Consider the following 10,047-nt stretch of genomic DNA (forward strand, 5'->3'; position numbering starts at 1 on the left):
TTAATAAAATAAGGGTTTTCTACAAAACTCACACTCATATATGCACATATATATAATTTTAGCATGAAAAACTCATGGAGGGATCATCAAACTTCTAGGAAAAAAAATTGACGCACCTGACGGCGCCGGCCGAAAACTGGCCGGACAGTGATCGGACGGCGACGACTCCGGCGAACTTCCTTTGATTCTTCCCGCTGCTGACGCGAGGGAGATGAAGAAGCAAGGGTGGGTGTTCGGTCTAGGTGAAATAAAAAAAAAGAGAGATTAATTCCTTTTATATCAAACTTTATTTCCAAAACCTAATTTCACAAGGATTTCCTTATTGGGCCCGGCTCGTGAATCCTAAACCGACCAAGGTTCCACCATCAAATAAACGGTTATACACCAAATAATGCTCATTAGACGATGATATATCATGCCACTGGGATCTCCGTTCAAGCCGTGGTTCGCTCGCGCGATCAAAAATATGGTAACATCTTATCTTACGACTAAATTCAATTACTTAGTTCGTTCATAACTGGAAAATCACCATTCGGTGCTAACTGAGGAACATGACTATCCCTCACTAAGCATGGGACTTAATGTAGATGGTGTATTTTCAACAAGGGTTAACATCGTAAAACCATAATTATACATGCTCCTGATCCAGCAATCAGATGAGTATTGAGGCTCATGTCTCTCATTGAAGCATGAAAGCTCGTGCAATGAAATCTTTGACTGAGAATACTGTCTCTCAGAGTATATGTAGATGTGTAGTCTCTCAGCTGAGGCAACGGCACATCTCATGAATACTGATCAATTTCAGTAATTATTTCTATATTGAATCGAAAGATTGGACGGCTTCTAGATAGCTTGCCTGCTAGTATAGAGCAATAACGTCTTCAGGATGCAACAAGGTTCTCCCTGACTATATAAAGGAGAAATGACGTTTCAACAAGCTCATATTTCTCAATTCTCAGATAATTAATGCTCCTAGACAGCATGCCTGCTAGTATAGAGTCATCAATTAATTATCTCTAATCGTTAACTGAATATTCAGCAATATTCTACGATTCTTCGTAATATTTCGTCACTTCAATTTGAGGTTCTTCCCAACAGAATTCCACGGGTTAGTGATAAATATATAACGTGCGGGCATCTGAGCAGCTATCGAGTAAGCCCTGACTAAAACGATGCAAGTGTACTCAGCAATAATGCACAAACGAGCACATGAATGCACAAACGAGCATTCCAAAACACGAAGGAACGATGAACCTATGCAAAATGGGATGAAAAATAATAATAATAAAAAAAAATATTGGCAAAGGCGCTTGGGGACTAGGCTCACCGGCCGGCCAGTCCCACGCCTAATTTCATATTTTATCATGTTTTATTATTTTTCCCTGATCTCATGAAAGTCTTTTCATTTGAGAAAATCTCCTTCGTCTCAAGGAAACTCCATAATCTCATGGTGTTTCCTCATGTCAAATAAATAATAAAAATAAGGAAAGGTGTCGCAGGACCGAGTTTGCTAGCCGACCGGCCATGCCCTAGCTGTGGCCGGTCCCACACCTCATGGTTCCTTATTATTTTATTATTTCCCTCATCTCATGAAAATTCCCTGATTTCATAATATTTCTCCAAACTCATGAAAATTATGGAGAAAATGCACGGGACCGGGCTCATTGGACGGCCAGCCATACCCTAGCCGTGGTCGGTCCCACATGCTCTTGTCTCATTATTTTAATATTATTTATTTTCCTCATCCCATGGAAACTCCTTCACTTCAAGGAAAATCCTTAGTTTCAACAAACTCCTTGATTTCATGATATTTCCCTAAAGTCATGAAAATATTATAAAATTAGAGAAAGTGCCATGGGACCGTGCTCATTAGTCGACCGGTCATGCCTTAGCCATAGCCGGTCCCACTTTATGAATCCCTATTTTATTATTTATTTTTCATCATCTCATGAAGATTCCCCAGTTTCAGCAAAACCCTGAATCCTTCATGTTTTCTCAAAATGTTGCTCAAACGCGCATCAAAAATATCGAAACTCTTAGGACTGAGACACGGACATTATGGTGATACGGGCATGTCTCCTTGACCGGCCAAGGCTGGCCCTGAGGCTTGCAAAGAGTCGGTCCCACGTGTTTTAACAATTTTGACCTAATTTGCTCAATTTCTCATATTGGGTCCAAACTCTTCTCAAACAACTTGGAGTTTGCTATAACGACCATCAGTTGGTCCCATGATCACCAAGGGTCGGTCTCATGCCCCTTTGGTCGGTCCTTCATCTCTCCATAATCAGGTTTTACTATATGATGCTCACACGAGCACTATTTTAATAAAGGATTAAACCAGCATTTAATCATCTTTTCACCAACTAGTCTTTAGGAGACTTTGGTATTTTGCTCACTTGAGCATCTAGGCGCTACATGGTCGATTCATCATACCATGTAGCCGGTCCCTCCTTCATTTCATGAATGATTTTCAATAATCATCAATTTATCATCAATTCAACAATTGATCAAAATTAGGGTTTCGAATCCAAGGTACATAATTCCATATTCAAACGCTAATAATTTTATGTTGGATCCCATGATCAACACCCTAATTAATTATACTCGGTTCGGCTGCCAGTATTTTAAATTTATCTTGGTCATGTTGCCAATGATTCCTCAAACGAGCAACATTTGTTCAAATGAGCAACATCTGCTTACACCAAAGAATATTGGTTCAACCGTTAATATTCAACAATTCATCAAATGAGCAACATATGCTCAGATCAAGGAATATTGGTTCAACTATCAATATTCAACAAATCAGAAAAATATTTGTTCACTTTAGCTATCAACATTTATTCGACAATAGACCTTTGACTCAGCAGACATGTTCAATTCATGAGCCTCAGAACATTTGCAAATCACGTTCGACTCAGCAATAAAAGGACTCATCGTCCCATAAAGTCAACAACTGACTCCACAATCTCGAGATGTCAATCACGTCACATGGGGGGATATTAACTAGGGTTTTGGTCTGGCGGTCTATGGCACGTTTGTTCATACACACGATGAGAATGTGAGCAAGTCGTGCAATCAGTTGAAGGAGTTAGCAAAGTAGTGGATGGAAAATTAACCAAGTCTCCGCACGATGAGCAACTGGTTTTGATGCGATTTCCCACTTCCCCACTCTTTGACTTCAGCAACTGTCACACTTCATGGGATCAAGGTGTTTACAATTCCAGCAATATAAAAGGCCTCTGAATAATGATTGAAGAAGACAAGAATTTCTCGACAAGTTCATACAGACAATCTTTCGTTTATACGAACTCATCGTCTGAGCAATCATTCCCAGCTAAGTAAAATTCAATCATTCAGAACTTTCTTACGCATAATACACAACGCACCTACAATCTCGATCACCATTTATCTCACACATTTCTTAGCTTCCCTCCTACAGATCAACCCATCTCATCTTGTGACCGAATTGACTCTGGAACGGCCATTGTCTTGTTTTAGGTCGGAGTCCTACAGATTGATCTCTCGAACTTAAAGCACTCCCTTCTTGCAGTGCATCTGTGTGAGGTTGAGCATTTGTTCGGTTCAAGGAGTCTCCTCCGCACGGTCATCTCCTCAACTCCGTAAAAACCAGCAAATCGTTTTTCCCTATCTACAACCCTTTGTCAATTTTAGTGTCAAAACTATCAATACATATGGATTACAAAATAAATAAAATTTAGCTTCTCATCCAAATGCTTGATCTCCTTGGAATCTTCAACGCGACTTGAAATCTTCGTCACTTCCAAGTACTCCATGATCCTAAAGGTTGTAAGTTCAGCATCATAGTTGTTGAAGATCCGTAGCGATAACAATGAGAAAACAAATGCTCTCAAACATTGTTATACAGTGTCATAGTATTATTACACAGCATCAAAGTTCAATTGTATCACAACTTTGACAACAATATTATGGTGATATATATCACTCCCCTTTAGTCAATACTTCATCTCGACATGAAAACCACTCCCCCTTATGATCCGTAAACCATAAGTATTTGTAGTATCACACTACACATTAATTCTCCCCATTTTTGTCAATATAAATTAGCAAAGGTACGAAAACTAGTGGGATCCTCACAAAATTTTCATAGAGATACTTTATGACCAAAAGAGAATACCATATCAACTTATTTAGATGCCATCATAAAGGCGAAGTTAAATGCATTCATCAAGGAGTTTATAAAGATACAAGATAACGCCTATAATATTCCACAGCCGCACTCCCCCACAAAGATTTGGCAATTAAGCACAAGTTTAAAAAGAACTCTCCCCCATAGAATGTTATTCCCGAAAGAACAACAAAGGAGACCTTACTTTCACAAGAAAAGAAGGATTTCTAACAAACACTAGGATACTTGACAGAAACACATCTACTAGAAAAAAATGCAAGCAAGACTCAACACTTTCCAAACTCAATTTCCCAAAAGATCGAGATAAACGCAGGGGCAAGAGTTATGAGGAACTAATGAACCAGAACAACACCAATAGACTGCCGTAGGTGCTGAAACGTGGCGGTCTCTAATGGTTTGGTGAGAATATCAGCCAACTGTTGTGCGTAAGGCATAAATTCCATAGTGATAATACCATCTTCATAAAGATCTCGAATAAAATTGTACCTGATATATATTTGCTTAGTTCTTGAGTGCGTAACAGGATTCTCAGGGATGCGAACCGCATTTGAGTTATCACAAAAGATCTTCATTATTCCAGAATTAATTCCATAATCAGCAAGCATTTTTTTCGTCCATAGGAGTTGAGTACAACATGAACCAACATCAATATATTCTGCTTCGCATGTTGAAAGAGATTGTGAATTTTGTTTCTTGCTATACCAAGCTACAAGTTACATTCGTACATAGTAGAATCCCCCCGATGTACTCTTTATGTCTTCCACACACCCTGCCCAATTGACATCTGAATAGGAAGTAAGATCAGTGTTAGTATCGAAAGTGTAAGAAAGACTATACCCGGCAGTGTGTTTGATATAGCGTATGATCCTCTTTGTGGCGGCAAGATGAGATTCCTTTGGATTTGCTTGAAACCTAGCACAACAACCAATACTAAAAGCAATGCCAGGTCTCGTGGCAGTGAGATACAAAAGACTTCTAATAATATATCGATAAAGTTTTTGATCCACATTTACACCTTTCTCATCTCTATGTAGTTTACCCGTGGTAGGCATAAGAGTAAGTTTTGGATTTGACCTATCAAGACCGAATCTTGAAACAAGATTTTTTGCATATTTTTCTTGAGATAAGTAAAATCTATCCTTATGTTATTGATTTTGTAAACCCAAAAAGAATTTTAATTCACCAGCGTTGCTCATTTCAAACTCCTTACCAAGAGAAACTTGAAAATATTTTGCAAGTTTCTTCGATGTTGATCCATAGATGATATCATCTACATAAACTTGAGCAATTACAACATCTTTCCCACTCCATTTAGTAAACAATGTTTTATCAGCTCCACCTCTTGAAAAACCTTTCTTAAGAAGAGAAGTAGTTAGTTTTTCAACCCAGGCACAAGGTGCTTGTTTTAACCCGTACAATGCCTTGTTAAGTTTAAGAACATGATCGGGAAAATCAGGGTTTTCGAAACCCTTAGGTTGAGCGACATAGACTTCTTCCTTTAAGTTTCCATTTAGGAAGGCGGATTTAATGTCCATCTGAAACAGCTTAACCTTATAAGAAAACAGGCATGAGCTAATAATAATCGAATGGACTCAAGACGTGCCACAAGAGCAAAGGTTTCGTCAAAGTCGATCCCTTCAATCTGTGAATATCCTTGAGCGACAAGTCTAGCTTTGTTTCTGACAATGGTGCCAAATTCATCAAAGTTGTTCTTAAATATCCACTTGGTACCAACAATATTTATATTGAGGGGACAAGGTACGAGTTTCCATATATCTTGTCTTTGAAACTGATTTAAATCTTCATGCATTGCATTTACCTAAAAAGGATCACTAAGAGCTTCATCAATATTCCTAGGCTCTACTTGAGATAGATAACACCCAAAATTGCAAATATTTTGAAGTTGACCTCTTGTCTTAGCAGTAGAATCCCTACCTCCAATAATATTGTTAGTATCATGATTCCTTTGAACCCAAAGATGTCGTGTGGTGACACATTATTGTTCAAGAAGAACATCCTGACTAGAGCTTTTCTCCTCATCATTAGATACATCAGGATCAACAACCGTTGGAACAACTTCTTCTGATTCTGACGTTTCTTTGATTTTCTCAATTGTCTCAGTCGGAGGCAATTCAGCAGGAGAGTCATCATGATGAAAATTACTTATATCATGAATGATAACATTAGATGATTCCGTCATGACTTGGGTTCTGAGATTAAAGACTCGGAAATCACGACTGTCAGATGCATAGCCGATAAAAATACCCTAATTGCTTTTTGAATCAAACTTCCCTTTATGTTCTCGATCCTTTAGAATGTAGCACTTACTGCCGAACACTCTGAGATAGTGTATGTTGGGTTTCTTACCGTACCACAACTCATAGGAAGTGTTTAAGGTCTTTGACGGTAAGTAAACACGATTGATCAAATAGCAAGCCGTAAAAACAGCCTCACCCCAAAACCTTAACGATAAGTTTTTGTTATGGAGCATTACCCTAGCCATTTCCTGAATATTTCTATTCTTCCTTTCTGCAACTCCATTTTCTTGTGGAGGGATAAGTGGTGAGTATTGTTGAATAATTCCCAGAAAGTCACGGTATTCAAATACCTTGGTGTCTTTGAATTTTATGCCACGATTGCTTCTAATTTTCTCTAGTTTGCGACCTTGTTCATTCTGGATTCTATTAACAATAATCTTGAACTCACTGAGAGTTTCATTCTTGTGAGCCAAAAATACCACGCATATGAATCTAGTATAATACCATAACCAAAGCATACTTCTTCCCAGCCACTGTAGATTGTTGAATTGGGCCGAAAAGATTCATATGAATTAAATCAAGTGGAGCTTTGGTGAGAATATTTCGGGATGATTTGCGTGGAACTTTCGTTTGTTTACCCTTTTGACAGGCACCACATACACCTTCAACCTTAGCATTAATTTTGGGAACGCCTCTAACAAGTTCTTTGTTAATGATTTTAATTAGAAGACGATAATTGATGTGACCAAAACGCTCATGCCAAAGGTGTGTAGATTCAACCTTAGTCAAATTACAACAATTACTGAACTGAGTATCTAGAAGATAATAGTTATTTTTTCCACGTGATCCTTGAAAATCACCTTTCCAGACTTGTAGACAATGTCACATCCTTTATCATTGAAGACAACCTTATGGCCCTTGTCACAGATTTGACTAATAGAAAGAAGATTAACAGTCATACCTTTAACGTATACGACATCATGAATTTCAGGAACGCCATGCAATTTTATTGTCCCTTTCTTGCTTATGTAATATCAGCTTCCATCTCCAAAAGTTACAGGTCCACAATCAAAATCGCTTGAGTTGATAAACCATGAGAGATCTCCAGTCATGTGCCTGCTACATCCACTATCAAGGAACCATTGAAAGGATGATGTTTACTTCAGAGCAAAAGCTCCCATACTAGCACTACTAACCACTTTAGGATTTCTTGTTAGTATTCAATGTCTTTTAAGAGATGACAAAAGTTGAATAACTTTCTTATGAAAATCAATAACGACCTTTAGTCTTCTCTTAAAGGACAAACACACATGTTGAAATTGATTGTGAGAACCAAAAAACAAACATGTACCAACATCATAAACCTTGTTTGAAGAGTTCCGAGCACTGTCAGGTTTCACAAAGTCTATACCTTGCTTGTCACCTGATATACGACAATTCTTCAAAGGAGAATTAGAGTTGTCATTTAAAATCTTTGAAAAAGACTTTACAGACTTCAAATCCTTAAGCTTTGCAATTTCTGCGGCAAGATCATAATTGATCTCGATTTGTTTGTCTAACTTTTTCTGAAGATCAACAACTTCATCAGAACAATCTCGAGGTTTAGGTTCTTTGATATAACCTTTGCAATGAGATTCATCAATTTACCTTATCCATCGAAATTTTTCGAGACACAAGAACTTGATGAGTTTTTTTAAATCAGGATTCTCAACCTTTTCGATGGTTTCTAGAACACACTAGACGTTAAGTTTATCCATTTCTGGTGAAGCATTCCAAGAGATAATATTGTCCATCAGATCGCTACAAACACGGACTTGTAAGGTCTTTAACGTGTTTGCTTGCTCTGATACCAATTGAAAATGCGGGGTCCTAACAACCACAGCCAATAATTTGTTTGGAAATCGCAGAGTACTTACTCCAATACACTTTCCAGAGAATCAACTAGACAGTCAGACTCAATCTAGAATAAATTATATCAAAGAGTTTAATATCTCTAACTCTTAACTGAATCCTCAATCAGCAAATAGAAATCTGCGAGCCCGATTGAATATAAGAGGAATTACTTGAATGGCACCAAAGACCAATGTTCAAGAGTCAATCAATGTAAATCAACAACCAAAGGTTGGATATTATAATTGATTAATATTAACGCACAACCTGTGATATTTCAATTATATAAAAAAATATAATGCGGAAAAGAAATAACACAGACACCAGAATTTTGTTAACGAGGAAACCGCAAATGCAGAAAAACCCCGGGACCTAGTCTAGATTGAACACCACACTGTATTAAGCCGCTACAGACACTAGCCTACTACCAATCAATCTCACACTGATTCAAGGTATAGTTTTTCTCCTTATGTCTCTGATCCCAGCAGAATACTATGCACTTGATTACCTTAGCTGATCTCACCCACAACTAAGAGTTGCTACGACCCAAAGTCGAAGACTTGATAAACAAATATGTCTCACAATGAAAAGTCTATAGGATTGAATAAATCTGTCTCCCACAGAAATACCCAAGAATTTTTGTTTCTTCTTTTGATAAATCAAGGTGAACATGAACCAATTGATATACCGGACTTATATTCCCGAAGAACAACCCAGTATTATCAATCACCTCACAATAAACTTAATCGACTAGCGAAACAAGTTATTGTGGAATCGAAAACTATGAGACAAAGGTGTTTGTGATTACTTTTCTATCTTGCCTATCGGAGATATAAATCTCAAGCCAATTTTACAATTGCACTCAATCACGATAGAAACAATAAGATCAGATCACACAACTACAAAAAGAATAGTTGGGTCTGGCTTCACAATCCCAATGAAGTCTTCAAGTCGTTAACCTACAGGGTCTCGAGAAGAAACCTAAGGTTAAAGGAGAATCGACTCTAGTTATGCAACTAGTAATACACATGAGGTGTAGGGATTAGGTTTCCCAGTTGATAGAGTTCTCCTTTATATAGTTTTCAAATCAGGGTTTGCAATCCAAGTTACCTTGGTAAGAAAGCATTCAATAATCACCGTTAGATGAAAAAACTGATTCCACCAAGATAATATCTTTCAACCGTTAGATCGAACTTAGCTTGCAACACACAAATGAAATGTACCCTCATTTAGGTTTATGTAACCGTACCTAAACGTGTACACCATGTTGGTTCACAAATAGTTAACCGAGGTTAGCCATATGATTACTCTCATATCAACCTTATTCATCTTAACCATAACTAGTTCAAATGACTCAAATGAAACTAGTTAAAGAATTGTTCAGTTGCTATACTCTCATGGATTTATACAAGAACACAATTGAACCAAAATCGGTTTGATTCACTCGAATCAATACATGAACATTATAGCCACGGTTTGCAAAGATTGCATTCCTTATTGATAAATGTTTTAGGTTCATGTACAACAGATCTTAAAAAGTAACCACTTAAGTATGTGTACAGGTATGCTTACTTAAGTAACCGGATTTGAGTTTGTTTTGTTTTTCAAACTCAACAAAAATTCACGGACGTGAACTTTCCGTCAGTATGCGTACGGGTACGCGTACTTTAGGTAACCAGATGAGTTTGGTTTTGGTTTTCAAACTCAGCAGAAATTCACGGACGTGAACTT

Source organism: Papaver somniferum, chromosome 5 (genome assembly GCF_003573695.1).
Source record: "Papaver somniferum cultivar HN1 chromosome 5, ASM357369v1, whole genome shotgun sequence".
Taxonomy (NCBI): Eukaryota; Viridiplantae; Streptophyta; class Magnoliopsida; order Ranunculales; family Papaveraceae; genus Papaver; species Papaver somniferum.